General features: G+C 39.5%; 1 long non-coding RNA gene across 1 annotated transcript in view; it reads left to right on the plus strand.

Moving 5' to 3' along the window:
• The first annotated feature begins 240 nt into the window (after window positions 1-240).
• The window catches only part of LOC139590962 (uncharacterized), a 66875-nt gene continuing 50474 nt past the window's right edge, over window positions 241-16641 (plus strand). Inside the window, exon 1 of the long non-coding RNA XR_011679473.1 lies at window positions 241-780. This is a non-coding gene — a long non-coding RNA (uncharacterized lncRNA). The remainder of the gene's footprint in view (window positions 781-16641) is intronic.

Raw genomic sequence — 16641 nt, forward strand, 5'->3', positions numbered from 1 at the left:
AAAACATAGGAATGGGTGTGGAAACCTTAATTTGTACAGCATATGAGCACTTCAATCTCTTAAGAAAACATGTGTAGAATAAAATGTAAATTAGACCTGGAAAAAAATGCAAACCCATAAGAGAATCAAAATTGAACCCCCAAAATCATGTGTCCTGGTTCAACGGTGAGATTTGACAATAACACCTCTGGGAGCTTCTGAAAGGAAAACTCAGATTCTTGGTTTAATGTGTAGCACAGAGATTGCCTTGAATAAAAGTTTTATCTCTGCCTTTCCAGAACATTTTTATAGCCAAATTCCAGCACTGTCTGAGAGAATGTTTGTATTTCTCTACAGTGATGGTTTGAATCAATATTTCATCCCATAAATAAGGAAAATAATTCTGATGAAGGTCTTTGCTTAAGTAAAAGAAGTGGAGAACGTGCTGTGTCTAATGCAGGCTTGCTCCCGAGCTGCTGTAAAATAGCATGCAGCGCTTTGCAAAATTTGAAGGATGTGGTAAGTGCACTAAAAGATATGATAACTGCATTTTTGGAGATAGTAATAATCTGGTAAAAAAAATCGTTAACTAAGTTAGGGCCATTTTGCTGTTATCTTGGATGAGAGGGTTTAGGGCTGTAGCAATTTGCAAAGCTAATCTAGTTCAGTGATCCGCAGGCTGTGACCTTTGACAACCCTCCTGGTGATGGGAAGAATAGAGCATCTGGATGCCAGGAAGATAAGAAGGTTGGGAAGGCAGCTGGGTCTGCAAGAAAAAGCAACCAAACTCCATTCTGTGAGGTTAGTAAATATGTCTTTTGTTTCGGTAGATGATGGATAATTTGGATGCATTAGCACCTAATTTTCGAAAGTTGCTCTTGAATTAATACCCTTCAGTTTCACAGAGGCCAAACCAAGAAACTGTGACAATTTTCATAGCTTCAAAGTGATATTGCTTTCTAAATTAAATAAACAGAGCTTCCAAAAATTATGTCAACTGTGTGTCAAGTTGGTATTAAAAAAGAGAAACACCCTATGTCAGTGTCATTGAATAAACAAGTTAACAGCTAGTCGTAAAGGCCATGAAGGGAGTAATTTAGGAGAATATGAGTTCCTGACTCCGGAATTCCAGTTCTCTGACCCAAACAACAGCACTCCCACTCACTGGGGAATGTGAGTATGAAATAAGCATGGGAGTGCCAAAGCTGGAAAGCTGCATCAAAAAAGGCCAAAGACACAGGAAACTGCAGATTGGATCTGAATTTAAAATTAACCACTCTGGCCTCTGTCTAAAATTAAGTCCCACTCCCCTGAGTTTTGGGTAGAGCTCAGCATCATATGGCAGGGAAGTCATTGAGAAGAGGCAAAAGAAATGGCAATAGATACCCTGGATGGCAAGAGAGGCAGTGCTGGAGTTGAAAGATGCTGCTGAAGACAGGGATTGTTTTCAAGGCAACTGGATGCAGAGAAGGACTTGGAGAATTGAAAGGGGATGAATAAAGTGGAAAGAACTTATTTTTTATGATTCCATCAAAACGTTGCTCAGCTTAAGAGATTAAGGCAGGTTTGGCACAGAATTGCTCTAAAATGAAAATATGGAAAATGAATGCTGCTTTTAATTTTGCAGAAATGAATCCCAGAGATTATTCAGATATCGATGTAATTTTTTAACCAGCTGCTCTATTCTGAAAGCACATACACCTCTCAGTCTCCCCAGGGAGACAAGATTATTGTTTAGTCTGGTTCCAATCTCAGGATAAAACAGATAGAGATATGAACTACAAACTGCTTGTATGAACAACCTCATGTCCAAACCTCTAGAGCTTTATCCATCACTGGTGATACCCAGCCTTAAAACAAAACACTCGATGGAGTGTAGAAACAATTATTAACATTTATCACTGCTTTGGTATACTGACTTCATTGAGCTGATAGTAATAATAATGATGATGAGAAACTTAAAAAGATTTATGGAGGCCAAATACTTGTTTCTTTTTCCTAAGGTCTTCATTTTTGTGAAAATTTTTTCTTAAAGGCTTTTTTTTTTTTACTTTGTTAATGGTTTTGGGATTAATACAGCTAATGAGATAGAAAAAAAATCTTTATGTGGTATTACAATTGGGGATTATTTGAGGACTCCTTGAAAAAGAAGCCAGCCTTCCCCTTGTTATTAGAAAGTATGTCCATCATGGTTTCATAAAAATGCATCTCACTGTATAAAAACCAGTCAGATTAAGTGCTCTGGTTGCAGCTGTGATTGTAATGGGGAGTGACACACCCTCCAAAGTCAGAAGAAAAATTAAAGAAAAGACTATCCCAAATTCTTTTAAAGGTCAAATGTGGATTCAGGTTTGCAGTTGGAAGCCAAACACAGGAAGACATCACCATGGAGTCTGGGAATTTTCCATTTGGAATCTCTATTTTACAGCAGATTCATCTCTCTGTAATGCAACTACAAGCAAACATTGACAAGAATACCAAAGAGACAGGAAAGATCCAGATCCATGTCTGAAGTTTACATTTGCCTCATTTCTGATCTCCTGACAGAGGGACAACCATAACACATGCAGTTCATAGATGATCTGGAGCCAGCGCAATGCCTTCCTTCTCTTTTTTCCCTTTCCCTCTTATTTTCTTTCAATCCAAGCCTGGCTGAAAGATATGACTCCTGCTGTGAAAACAGTGTATGTCATCAGATTTCTTAACAAATTTTCTTCCATGATTTATGGTCATGGAAAGGAGTTTGAAGACTTTCCGAAAGACATCCTCCTTAGTCCTTCCTTCAATCCCTTTGGAAGGCTTGGGATGGAAAAACTAGCCCCTTGAGAAAAAATAAGAAAAATTACAGGAAATTGTTTCCTTTAGAATAAAAATAGAGAAAAGGATGGAATAATGTCTAAAAAGATGTTATTACTGATTTATTTTATTGCTGCATTTACTGTTTCATTTCAGTGGTTTAAACCACATTCAACAACAAACAGTACTCCCAGTGAAATGATTAGATATTTCCAGTGCATTTATTCTCTAACTAAACTTTCCAATGTTATGGCAACTATAATTCCAATATTTTTTGAGCCAAATTTATTGTTAGCATATAATACTTCACTGCATGTATAACGTTACTGTGAATGCATGTATGGGGATGTCATGTACGTTTTCAAGCTTTTAATTTAGAAATATGGGGGTTTTGTATTAGAGCTCAAGACACTTACTATTTCAGAGTATATGGTTAACATTTCCTTTAGTTTACAAGACAATATGGCAACACTCTCAGGTTTATCTTTCCCCTGGTCTGTTTCATAGAGGAACTGTCTAAAAATTACTTTTTTAAGGGAAAATTACTTTTTTTTTAGGGGTAGAAAACCTCCCTTTAAAGCACTGTCCTCTACCTAATTTCATTTTTTTAAAGTATGTTTTTGTATTTTCTACACAAATGTAGGAGCTATTGGTGCGCCCCTCATCATTAAAGCAAAATAAAATTATTACTACATGTATATCAATCATTCCTCAATTTCTTTTTACTTTCAAAAAAATGAAGAAAATTTGTTTGGTGAGCTTTTTTCATGAGAATTTTATATCATTAGCATATATAAGAACTCCAGGTCTCCCTCAGGGCCACAGCAGTTTATTTAGAAAGTTACCTGTTCATCTTTCAGGAGTCATACAGTTATCTTTAAATATTGCATTACAACCAATTTCTTTCACCGCTACCCAAATGCTATAAAATTTGGGAAAAAACTCTACACCAGAACTTCAGTCACGACCAAATGTATGATATGTGATCTAGTAAGAACATTCTAATGATTCAAAGAGGAAGGACTGCATTTTTTAATGTTACAGAATGAGAATCCCAAGTAGAGGATTGGAAGAAACATCACATAGAGGCGTTATCGTATAATACAGCTGTTGACAGAACAGCTGGGCCTTGTGGCCATGGAGTTGCTGTTGAGCAGAAGCAAGACAATGAACAGATTTTCAAACTATTTAAAACTTGCATCAAAGCAGGTAATCTTGACAAAAGAAGTCTTCCCTGGCAAATGCAGTCTACACAATTGAGGTATGACCACAATTGAGGCTGTTGTTTGGATTTTACAAAAATCCTTTATTGCTTTTCAATTAGTACATTATGGTGGGACAGAAAGAAAAAGGTGCTGCTGCAAGGGGAAAGCACATTCAGTGCTGCACTCCTTATTTTATGGAACAGTATTTTTCTCATCACAAAAAAAAAAAAACCAAACTAGATCTTCATTCTGCTACATAAAGGTCAAGAGGTTTTGTCAAAGATTCTCAGGTATCAGAATTATCCCAAATGTATGTAGCAGGGCTGCTGCCTGTCAGTAAGGTATTTGATGTGAAAGATTTATCTGTGTTTTTCAGTTTTTTATCCTGAACTAACAGAGATATATTATGGATCAAGCAACTAATACCAGACATTTGTGTTATGTCATCCAACATCCACTTGACAGCCCACAATTTCCCACTTAGTCAAGTTCCTTTGTCATATAAGTGGTGTTTGGGAAGAAAATGCTTTGCCAGTTTCAAAATCCCCAATCTAAACAAGCTTATGCAGTGATAGGGTTTAAAAGCGTGTGTCCTATTTACATGCCATTCATTCTTTTCAGGTTTATTCCTAAGAGGGATCCTGCATTACACATACACACAGCTTGAGCTATATAACCTTTTCCAAGACCAGCTTCTGCAGCCCTGTCTGGTTGCTTTCTATGTAGGCACCAAGTCCTCAGATTCACAAGCCATTGGCAGCTTCTCATGCCAATATTCACAATTCCAATTAAACTCTCAGTTCTTTGTCACAATATACATTTCTCATTTAGATTATTCTCATCAAATTCTGCAGATGGAAGCTGCAGGGTATTTGCATGCATTCTGAGGAATACAAGCCAGGATTTTTATTGTTACTTCTCAAGGTTTCTCCTCATCATTCTTCAGTCCCTCATACACTTTGTGTAGTGGTAAAGTGACAGTTGCTGAGCTGGGTTTTTAAAATGCATGTCTATCTGTCAGTTCCAATGTGTCTCACAGTGGCATGCATTAACTTATCATGCTTGAAAGTACAAAAAGATTATGCTGCAGTGAAATGTTAACAAGGTCATATCATATACACACTAGCTCATTGCACTTTTCTTCCTTTCATTGCTCCTGTTAGGCATTATTCCATGTCATGCATAAATAATGCTGCTCTAGAGAGAAAGTCAGTGTACTTCATATTACTGGTGCTGCCATACCATTGAGGCAGTCTGAACTTCTGGAGTGAATGTCAGAACATGGCCCTTGTTAAATTATTGGTCCCTAGCCATCAAAGACAGGTAGAGTGGAGGAATACAGGTGTTCAAGAATACATTACTTTCTGCTTTGCATTGCCACAGCAACAGCCAAATTGAGGTAGTTTTCATAAAAATGAGGGCAAATCATTGTCTGGCACCATGCATCCAATTTTAATGGATTTTTGTTCAGACTGTACTGGGCAAACCACGTGGAAGGTCAGAAAAGCAGAACAAGTGGGCAATTTGTGCACCAAGGAAATACTTCACAATCAGAAAGTTTCAGCTACTCTAACAGAGAGCCTGGGATAAATATTTTTCCCTCAATAAGGTTCTTCAGTGCTATGGTGAACGTGCCAGTACATCTGCTGCAAGACCTCAGCTCCTCCCTACTCCTCTGCTCCCAAAGATCACCACCAGCAGCCTTGCACCTCTACAGAGCCCCAGCTCCAGGTTTTCCAACTGATACCATTTGGTTTCTCTGAAATCTGTCTGTGTGGGCTATCTAGGCCTGCTGCCTGCTTCCTACCCTTTTTAATTCCCTCCAGATGGAAAACTGTGAATTTTAGCAAGATATTCCTAGCAGGTGTTTGGTATGGGATTCACTTCAGTCTTTGACCCACAAATAAATTACCACCCACGTGCAAATTTCAGATTTAATTGTAAGTAAATCTAATATGGTCCATGAGCTTTTGCTTTAATGTCTGTCACAGTCTTTTATTACCTGTGTATTTTTTCACATCTATGTACATTTATCAGGAAATCTTACTTTGTCCAGGCCTAGGTTAAGTCAAAGTAAAGCCATCTATAGCAAATACTTTATTCCCATGGGTAGCAAAGAGCAACAATGGTCAATTACAAATGGAGCCATAGGGTGAAAGGGCATAGGGTGAAAAGGAATAGAGAAAATTTTTTTGTTAGTAGAGAACAAAACTACCTGCTGTATTATTATGACTAATAATAATAATAATACCAGAAATACTGCTTGGTTTATTTCAGGTTTAATGGATATTTTTGCACAGAGGGACAGTCATTTTAGTTTACTTGATAATTATGAGAAAGGAAATCTAATGCAAAATCAAGTTCAAGCCAATTGCAAGATTAATCAGTTTAAAGTACAGTTGCAGATAATATAGGTTCCCCACCACAAGCACATCTGTGTCCAGTCCTAGACCCCCTGAACTTGCTGTTATCACTATCCAGCAATGTTTGCTATTATAATGGGAAAGAAAAATTTAATGTTGACTGCATGAAATACAGACGAGTCACTTTGGCAATGTAATTCATAAAGTGTTTGGTGGTCTTTGTAACAAACTTTGATTCACTGCTTGTAACACTGTGAGGCTTTAATAAATCTACAAGATAATTAACATGGACATGAATAGATATGTAGAGAGAGATCTATTGCTGTTCTCTGCTAGGCTGTTAGCAATAGCTGATATTTATAGCTCTCAGTTCGAAGGAGAAAAATCTCTGTTTCTGACTCCAGAAAGATGGAAATTCCTGGAATGGAAGACTGTGAAATAGGCAGCAACTCCTCTGGGTGTGGCATCCTTCTGTGGGATTTCATTTCTTCCCTGAGACCATGAGGTAAAGCCATTTTAAACTCAGGACTTCTATTTCATTGTAAATCCCAAACACCAAATGATCCCCTCTGGGGTAAGCCAGAGAGTGAGACATGAAGCAGGTGTTTTAGGAATCAAAGACCCCGAGCTCAGGAGAAACTATCACCTCATGAGGGCTCAGAGGAGAAGCAGCCACACTTTTCCTCCTTGCCATAGATACCCTCACTGATACAAAGCAGATTCATGCTGGGCTTGATCAGGAGATGCAGTTTTTGGGACTTAGTGTCTCAAGAGCAGCATTACAGCTGGACTGTGGTAGGAGTAGAACCCTGAAAGCTCAGGAATATTTGGGATGAGGAATTTCTCATGATGAAGCAGCCAAGCCACAGATTAAAGTTTGTCCTTCAGGCAAACCATGAGACAGTTTAGAATGGAGCCTGGCAGTTTTCTGATGTGCCTTGGACTTTGTTTTACTGCAAATTCTTCTTAGATGACTTCACATAAAACTCTTCAGCTTAGTTGGAGCTATCACTTTCAGATCAAAAACATTTCATCAAATATTTCTAGATCAGCTCTACCACTGAGTCTATTTGTATTGTGTTACTTTGGGGGAGTCTCAATAAAAGCAGACTATCCAATTTCACTTTAGTTTATAGTTCCTAGCATGTATGTTTGAAAAATGAAGCTTCTGTCCCCAGTACAATCCCAGTTTCAACACTTGTTTCATTTTGGAAGTAATATTTAAAACTATGAACAAATTGGTTTAATTTGATTTGCATTTAGGTCATCAAGATATCAGAAATGGACTTCAATTTTCCTGTGAAATTGTTCAGATTTTGAAAAAATCTCCTCTGGAAAAGTACCAAAGGCTATTTTTTCTAGTTTCTAATGTAGTCATTTTCAGCTACTCAGAGACTGCTAAAATTAATCCATACTTTCAAATCAGGAAATGTTATTCCTCCAATTAATTATCTATGAATAATTAAAGGCAATTACAAATTTTTGCCCTGTATCTTCTATTCATCCTTTCTACCTGAGATCTTCAAATTTCCAGCAAAACTTCTCCCATGGAGCAGCCATGGTGGTCCTACTAGTTGTTTTGTTTGGATGGGCAAGAACACAGCTGGGTCCTTCAAGAGAGCTTAAACAAGAGGATAAGATGTATGAACCTGAATTTCCCAGGACTCTCTGCATTCTGCATAATGACCTGTTTGAGGGTTTCCTCGAGGAGAACTCCACATATGGCAACTGGACTAACCAAAAATAATGTTGGCACATGCAGACATGTACCATCACCAAAATAATTTGATTAGGAATTAAAATCTGCTGTGTGCACTGTCACTTTTTACAGTCACTGCTGCTTCACAAAGTTTTGCCTTGTATGTGACTTGCTACTCCATGCCATTTTTAACTGCAGGCCATTACTCCCTTGTTTTGTAAACTGTCATTTTACTTGATATATGTAACTAAAGGCTAATGATGCTTGCCATTTCTGTAGTATGACTAATGCCTTTGGACTTGGACTCCCAGATAACCTCTGGAAATATATTAATTTCTGCCGTTCCTACAATGAAGAGGATTATTAGCAAAATGCAAAATTTCATCTCTTTTACAAGGGGGAATTCAGCACATAGTCTGATATACTTATGACTTCAAGAAAGCAACAAAGCTGGAGAAGGTTTATTTTTTTGTGGTGAAGGTGATGTTTGATTGCTGTTGAATACTTTTCATGTATTTTTAATAGTTAGAATTCAATATTCACTGAAGGATCAAAGCACAACAGGCCAAATATTACTCTCAGATGTATATGTTTGGCTCATACTTTTTCTGGAATCATCTGAAATTCGAGGCACAGCCTTTTGCATTGGGCACTTTGTAACCTGGTGGAAATGAGGAGCTGCTGCTCCACTCGGCACCGGTATCCCCCTGGGTGCTCTCTCAGTGCACAACCTTGTTCCAGTGGTACCACTGGGTTCATGTCCAGCTCCCAAAGAGGCAGGAAACAGGCAGAAGAAAGGAATGGACCTTTCTGGTGTATTGAGTTTCTTAGAACTGCCTCAGGTTCACAATCCCTCATGCTAGCTCCTCACAGCTTCTGCCAAAGCAGCTCCCCCTCATTTTTGAAACTTCCACACCCTCATATTTCCCATCTTTTAATCTGACAGCTTCACCTGTTGTAATCAAGTCCCCCAGTGCAATCCTGGTGGTGCCAGGCACTGGGGTGTTTGTTTAACCCCCCCAGGCTCTGTCCTGGGCACTGGATGAGTCCCCCTTGTCCTGCCAGGCAGTGCAGGGGACCTGTGCCATGACAGCTGCCCACAGGCCCAGTTCCACACCCAACACATCCATCTGACAGGGGCTGCAGGGATTCCTGTTTGGGCTAAACACCACTTCTCCTACCATGCCAGGTAGTGCACAAGGTCCTGCATTTGCTGGGTGGGCTGCTCAGACACAACTGCCCCTTGTAAATCCCTCTGATTGTTGCTGTATTAGCCCAGTGATGCCCAGTGATTAAAGACAGCAAAGCCTGACTTTGAAGTCTATCAACTGGGACATTCATCTGGGACAAAAAAGACAGGAACTTCACCTCTCCATCTTCCAGTGCATCTTTAAATGCATTTTAACTCTGTCACAAGTATTATTGGAACATAGCTGACTCCAGATTTTCTTCTCTACTGTAAGCCTGGGAATATAAAGTCATTTTGAGAGTCACTTCCTTTCTATTCAAAATAATTTTTAATTTATCCATCCATGGTCAAGCAGCAAGAGTAATTTTCCATTCATTTATTCCAGACTGAGATGGTGGCCATGTCTTTGTGCAGATCTTGATTCACACATCCCCTGGAGCAGAAAAGGACATTGAACATGATCTCTCACATTCTGGGTCAGTGTACTAAATCTGTGGCTGTGAACTGAAAGCAGGTATCCTCATCACATTTAAGGAAATAATAAATTATATGCCTAGAAATTGGCAAGAGCAATGCAGAAAGGTTTTGCCTCTCTGGTTTTTGGGCCATGGGTTTCTCCTTGTTGCATTGTCTGGCATTAATTGCACTGTGAGCTGCCTGTCATTGAGACAGCAAACACACTCAGTTCAGGGCTGCAAGTCCCAGTGCCAGGGAGGTGTTAACATTACACTTAAAGTCTTGTAGCATCCAGGTCCTCTCTGGGGTGCTCTCATGAGTTGGGTTGGGTGAGCAAGTAAAGAATCTCTTTTTCACTTGTGAATTTTGAGGTCACCTAAAACTGTGGGCTAATTTAGCCAAAGCTCCAGCTTGAAATGGGCCACCAGGGGAGGATGGGTGCCTCTCTGCTACTGTGCTGCTGCTGGAGCAGGAGATGAGCAGCAGGGAAGAATATGTCCTGCAACAGTAGCCCTAAGGCCAGCCTTGCAGTCAACATTTGGGAGTGATATGGGAATAATGGAGTGTGGAAACAAAACTAGGCCAAATATTGAGTGAACATCTGGCATGGGTGCTTTCAAACCATCATCTGTGCTTCATTCTGCTTGCCAGCACACATCATTAACTTTTAATGTAAAGAACAAACAAATGTGTTTGTGAGCAGGATGATTATCCTCCATACATTTTTTTCCATCTCTAAACATGTTAATTATGGTTTACTCTAAAATACTCATTAATGTTAACATTCTAAGCAAATATTTCTGTAACTTGGAGAATCTCATGAGAACAGTTTGATTCTTTTCCAAGCATTTGAAGGGCTTGTGTTTATTACACCTACATTTTTACATGCACCCTGCTGTGCTGTCACCATTCCCAAATGTTCCCAAGGTGTTACTCTATACCACTCTCTTCCTCAGTTTCACAATAAGCCTACCATTCAGGATCTCTGTGCAAAGCAGATGGCTATTTTCACCTCCCAGATGAGGATACTATTCACTTTATTTGGAATAAAAACCATTGAGAGGCCAGGAGAACATGCAGAAAATTGCTATAATTCAGGAACTGACTCAATTTGTTTCATCACTGATACCAGGAATGATTTTTTTCAACCTCTGTTTTATTCTGATCTCACCATCAGAACCATCAGTGTACAAACACACAGTTCCAGGATATAACACATTTCAACTATTATCAGTTGAAATCAGAAGAATTTGCACATTTGTTGTTCTGAAGTTAATTTTGCCTAGGGAATCACATACACAGTCCTGTTCTAAAAAGTGAAAAAAATGTGACTCAAGCATCAAAGAAATGAATGGAAATTAAAAATTCAATTAAATTGAAGCTTTTGTTTTTGATAGTGACTAGTTTTGGAAGTCTGCAATGAGAAAATGATTTATAAGGAAACATATTTTTAGAAGCCAAATGAGGAAATATTGAACTAGAACTCCAATATTAAATGAAAGGTTTTCTCCAACATAGAAAAGCATATTGAGAAAATTAACAAGGTTCATACAAAAGTGAAAAGACAAAGATGTTGCTTTCCAGGTCTTCATAATCCCAGAATGAATCAAATTATGCTTACTAAATTTCTGCAATACATAGCAATTTTTACAAATTCAAGGGTTAACAAAAAACTTTTAAGTCAGGATAGGCCTCTAACATACTAAAGAAATTCTTCTTCTACTTGGACTCCAACACGCCATGAAATATTTAAACACAAAAAGGTATTTCCCCAGTTACATGGCAACGTTGCAGCTTTAAATATTAAAAACAATAGTAGTGTAGCATTCTAAGCAAGTACAAGAGTTCATTGGCACCAGATATCTCTCATTTTCTCTTGCTGGAGTGGTAGAAAAGATACTTTATTATAAAAACAAAGAGAGACTACTGAGGAATGCACACTCCCCAGATTCCTTCCTATCGGAGTATGGAGAAAAGAAATATCTTTCTGATTTATCTATCTAGGTATTTATATAACACCATTCTCAAGAGTATCTGGATTTGTGGAGTGAGTGAGGCAAGAGGGACCATTTGCTTGTAATGGGAATAAGGTATGCAATCCCCTGTGAGTGTGTATAACCATCGCTCAAGTAAATAGCAGCACTGATAATTTTCCAAAACGTAGTGAAAAGGCAGAAAAATATATATACTGAAAGCTCTTTGTTCTCAGGTCAAAAAGTGACACAAAATTATGCAAAGAGCAGGGAGTAATAGCTGGAGAGAAATTCATCCATGCAACTGTGATGGTATGTCTTGTTTGTTAAGATAATCTCCTTATCCCCAGTCAGGTGGGGAAGATATTGTGGTAAATCAATCTGGAGGCCAAAAGCCAGAATTAAATATCTCAGGATATGCCTGTTACTGAGTTCAAGTAGAGAACCTTCAGAGACAAGCACAGCAGCACAGCTGTTAATACAAGACTCCTGGCTTTCTATTTCATCTTAAATTCTAACTCAAATACAGTTTTATATTGCCTACTTGGGTTTTGTGGTCTGTGCAGCAGCTTTCTCACTAATGTATTTTTTGCATCAGTTTCAACCTTCTACCCACCACAGTTCTCATCTTTTCCTCTTCCATCTCTCTCCTTCCCTTACACTAACTTCTTCTAATTGTTTTCTCACACATTCTAATCTCTTCTAATTGTTTTCTTCTGTCTCCCCTCACAGCCAGCAGCATAAGAGATCCCTTAAATAAACAGATGACAAAAATGAGGCAAATTGCCATGAAGCACATGTCTGGCTGCAAAAGGGCTGTAGGAGCCTGCAGTTTTGCTCATCGTGGTCACTCCCTTGGTGCCATATTGATGACTGAGCAACAGAAAGGCACTGGGTCCCCCTGCCCTTTGCTCTGTTGGCCCAGAAGGGCAGCATGGCCAGGGGAGGTGGTTTAACTCCTTTTGTGTGCTGTCAGCACCCTCTTTTTGTACTACAGTTGTGTCCCAGCTGCTGGGACTGGGTGTGGGCTGGGCAGTGAGGAGCCATGCACACTGATGTCCTGCTTGCTGGGACTATCCCATGGCTTGATCAGTCATGGATGGTGGTTAACAAGAGAAGGAAATAACATCATTTTAAAGGAAAAATCCAGGAACTGTGGTAGTGACATCTGGCATTCCCTCTTTATACCTTATTACTGTGACTGATCTGAAAGAGAACAAGGTTGACCCTTTTATTAGGCACACTTGATCTGTCTCTGTGGGCAGGTATGGGCAGGGGCACCCTGCCTGTGGCCCAGAAAAAACACTGGCTCCAGATTCATAAAGTTAAAGAAGTCCAACACTGAGCCTTCATTATACAAATGTATATTTGTGCAGTTTCTGCTCCAGATCAAGTTCAGCCTTGCCCAGCTCTGCAGACAGAAGGTTATGCACATCTGCCTGCCCCTCTGCATCCCTAAAGAAGTTTGAATGCCTGACATGGGAAGAGAGGTAGTGAGGGCATGGGAAGACCCTGCCATTCTTCCTTCACCCATGTGAAACCACAGGCACCCCCAGCACTGGTGCAGAGCCCTTTCTCCTGCTGCTGATCCCCACGTGTCAAGGTACAACAGCTCCCAATACTGCTCTCCTGTAACAGGGACCAGGAGTACCTACCAGTGCTCAAGGATGTTTGAGGCTTTTCATTACAATGCTAAAGATAAAGGGTGCTATCTACTGTAAATGCAAAGTCTAAGCTGTGAAATCAGCAAAATTTCCAGTGCTTAAGAAAAAATGAATCAGAAACCAAACTTGACTTCTTCCTTCCAGCTTTGCCTGGAACAGGTCTCATTTGTCAAGGAAGGCAACATATTCACCTCATTGCGACTTCCAGATTTTCCTGGTACAAAAATAAAAGTATGGAATGCACCTATCTGTAATACTGCAATATATGAGAGCACAGCCAGTTTGGGAATATTGTTAGCTAGGCCTCATTAATAAAATAAGGCTAATGATTTGTTCATATCCAGGACAATAAGAGGACAATGTAGAGCAGTTACATTAATGCTAAGTAGATGCTTTGGGGCAAAAATGTGAGTGCTAATGGAAATTAGTTCTGTCTGCTTTAGTGTTTTGTATAAGACAGTGTGGGTGATTTTTCTGACCAAATCAGTACATTAGGGACAGAGAATTCCCTCTTCTACACATTAAGATAGGAACTAGGAAATTATTCAGCTTAATGTAAGAATATATTATTACTTCAGTGCTTGAATAACTCTCCCAATCTCATTTCCCCACATGCAATCTTTTATTCTATCTTTTCACCCTCATTTTCCAGAAGTCTTGAACTTGCTACTGTAATTATGAATGCAGACATTATTTTCACAGTGAAAATAACACTGTGAAAATGGTCTGTGAAGACACTGTTTGAAATGGTTACTATTTAAAGCTGACTTAGCTCTACTTCTGCAGTGCAAAGTTATATAACACGTGCCCTTCCAGAACAGTCCTGGAACATTTTAAACTAGTGGTAGAAATTTTTTTGCAGTAGTGTGGATTTTCTGGTCAGAAAGCAGACTATGTGAGCTGTGCTCTTCTCCCCCCACGAATCCATGTGCCAATCACCAAGTAAAGTCATGGAGTTCCTTTAGTCACCTTCATGGCTATTTGGTCATCCAGTAGTGGCTATATTGTATTTGGATTTGTTAATTAGTTTATTTGCAATTCGGCAGTATTCAGAGTTCAGAGCAAGTGTCCTGTTCCCTGTGTCCCTCTGTCCCAGACCTCCCTGTGTCCCTCTGTCCCAGTACCAGCTGAGAGTCTGGGAGTCACAAGCCCCAGGTCTTCCAGCCATTTTGCTATGCCAGATGTACTGCACATGCTGACAACTGACCTACAAACTCCCTCTAGGGTAAAATTTGGAAAAGGAGAGAGAGCTGAAAGCTGTCCAGATCCCCTGGGATCCCACGAGCAAATGCTGGTGACCTGAAGGGTGGCAGGTGAGCAACCCATGTGCCCTTGGCAGCTTGAACCACTTGGTTAGGGGGTTGCAGCATGAGCACAAACATGGCTAAATCCAGGATATTATCTGCTGAGCAGTATCTAATCACTTAATTTTAAACTTTCATCATGTTAAAGAAAACCAAAACAACAAAACTAAGGACAGATAAATGATGCACTATCAATGACAGTATTAGATTACATGACCTAGAACTCTCCTCTTTTATATAACAAAAAAGATGGCTATTTTTTCCTCCATATGATAGCCTCCATATGATAGCATAGAGGGTCAAGCAGCTGAGTCCAAGACCTGGTGACTTAGTGCTGCTTGGTCCACATCCTCAAATTCTGCTTTCATTAATTTCAATGAAAATGAGGTGAGAAACTCCAAGGAAAGGGCAGGGTAAGCTACACAGGAGTAGTAAACAAATATACAAATGTGTATTATGAAGCCTAGCATCATACAGTCTGCCTTCTCCAGGTAATCCTGATTTCTTTTCCTCTTCATGCTTTTGGCCCAGATAATTTCTTATTTCCAATTCCATTTCATTCAGAGCTGGCTGATGCATAGGTTTAATATTATTTTTTAGAAACTACAAGTTTTGCAAAACAGTTACAGTTCTTAGTTTTTCTCTTTGTCACATACCTGAATCCATGTTGAAAAGACTCTGAGTTGTAGTTAGTCTCGGGAAAAAATGGGAGAAAATGGAAATGCACACTAGCATGTCAGTATCAGAAAAATCAGATGATGTGGTGGAGTAGCAAGAAAAGATTTCATTCTTTTTCTTTAAAAAAAATTTTAGAGATGAAAGCAGATGGTCAAATTCAATTATTTTGACCAATCCCAGTGCTTTGTACTGGGGTAGAGAAACTGTCAAAGCAGCTTAAACAACAATTGTCCTTTTTTTAAAGACTATTATTTCTCTGATAAGTTTGATTATATCATCCACAAAATTTAGATCCACAGTCTGTATTTCACAATATTATTGTGCTCTGTACATCAGGGTTTGGGTTAAGCCTATTAATGATTACTGTTATTGCTCAAGCTCTAAAAACAGACTTTTCTTTTACACAAAGGGTCTGTCTCTGATCCTATTCTTGATTTATACACACATAAATCAGTGCTGGTTTGAGCCTCAGTTGAACTGGCAAAGTGGGGGAGCTGTGTGCAATGCCAGTCAGGCAGTAGAAGAAAAAGAAAAGATGTTAAATTGCTCTTGTGGCTGCCCTGTAAATCTGTCCTGTAAATTATTGCATCAAAGTCCCAGGGAGCTTCAGTGGTCAAAGTCTAGTCTCAAGTCTGTGGCAAGGTCTAACAAATCACCCTATAATGCCCAGGATGAATGAATGCTTTATGGGCTTTTGAAGTGTTCATATTTCACCTCCTGGACACATTAATACATTTCTTTTTAGGCCCAGAGAGGGCCAGAGGCTCACAGACCTCTCCTCTACCCTGTGTTGTCTTCTCTGCATTGCAAGGCACAGGAAGAGCCTGCTCTTCTCTCCCTTCTGTTCCTCTTCCCAAGTGGTTTTGGGCCCCACTTTCTCACTCATGCTCTTGCTATCAAAACTACCTAATTTTTCTTGAATGTTTTGGCAGATCTACTGCTCCAAAGCTTCCCCCACCCAGCCTGACCAGACTGGATCAAGAACCTTCTCTTAATACGGGTGCTGTGCACCCTTCCTTCCTTTCTTGTGTGTCCTACACTGGGCACATTCATTACCAGTGATCCCTTTTGATACTGCCTTACTCAGGTTTCTGCTTGCTGTTATGCCCAGAGTTATAAACAGACCTTGTTTCTTGACATTTGTACAGTTTGTGGTGATGGTTTTTGTTTCAGAATATTTCTGTGCCACAAGTGCTGCAAGTCCTGCTCACCAAATGCTTCCTTTTCTGCTTTGTCCACCCCTCTCTGTAGATATCTGGAAAACATCAGGGAGTAACTTAATGTCACTGGAGAAGTCCAGGTCTTCCTAGCACTTAACCTTCCAACCATTAGGGT

This window comes from Agelaius tricolor, unplaced genomic scaffold (assembly GCF_023055355.1).
Source record: "Agelaius tricolor isolate 1412-34295 unplaced genomic scaffold, bAgeTri1.0.p SCAF_6, whole genome shotgun sequence".
NCBI lineage: Eukaryota > Metazoa > Chordata > Aves > Passeriformes > Icteridae > Agelaius > Agelaius tricolor.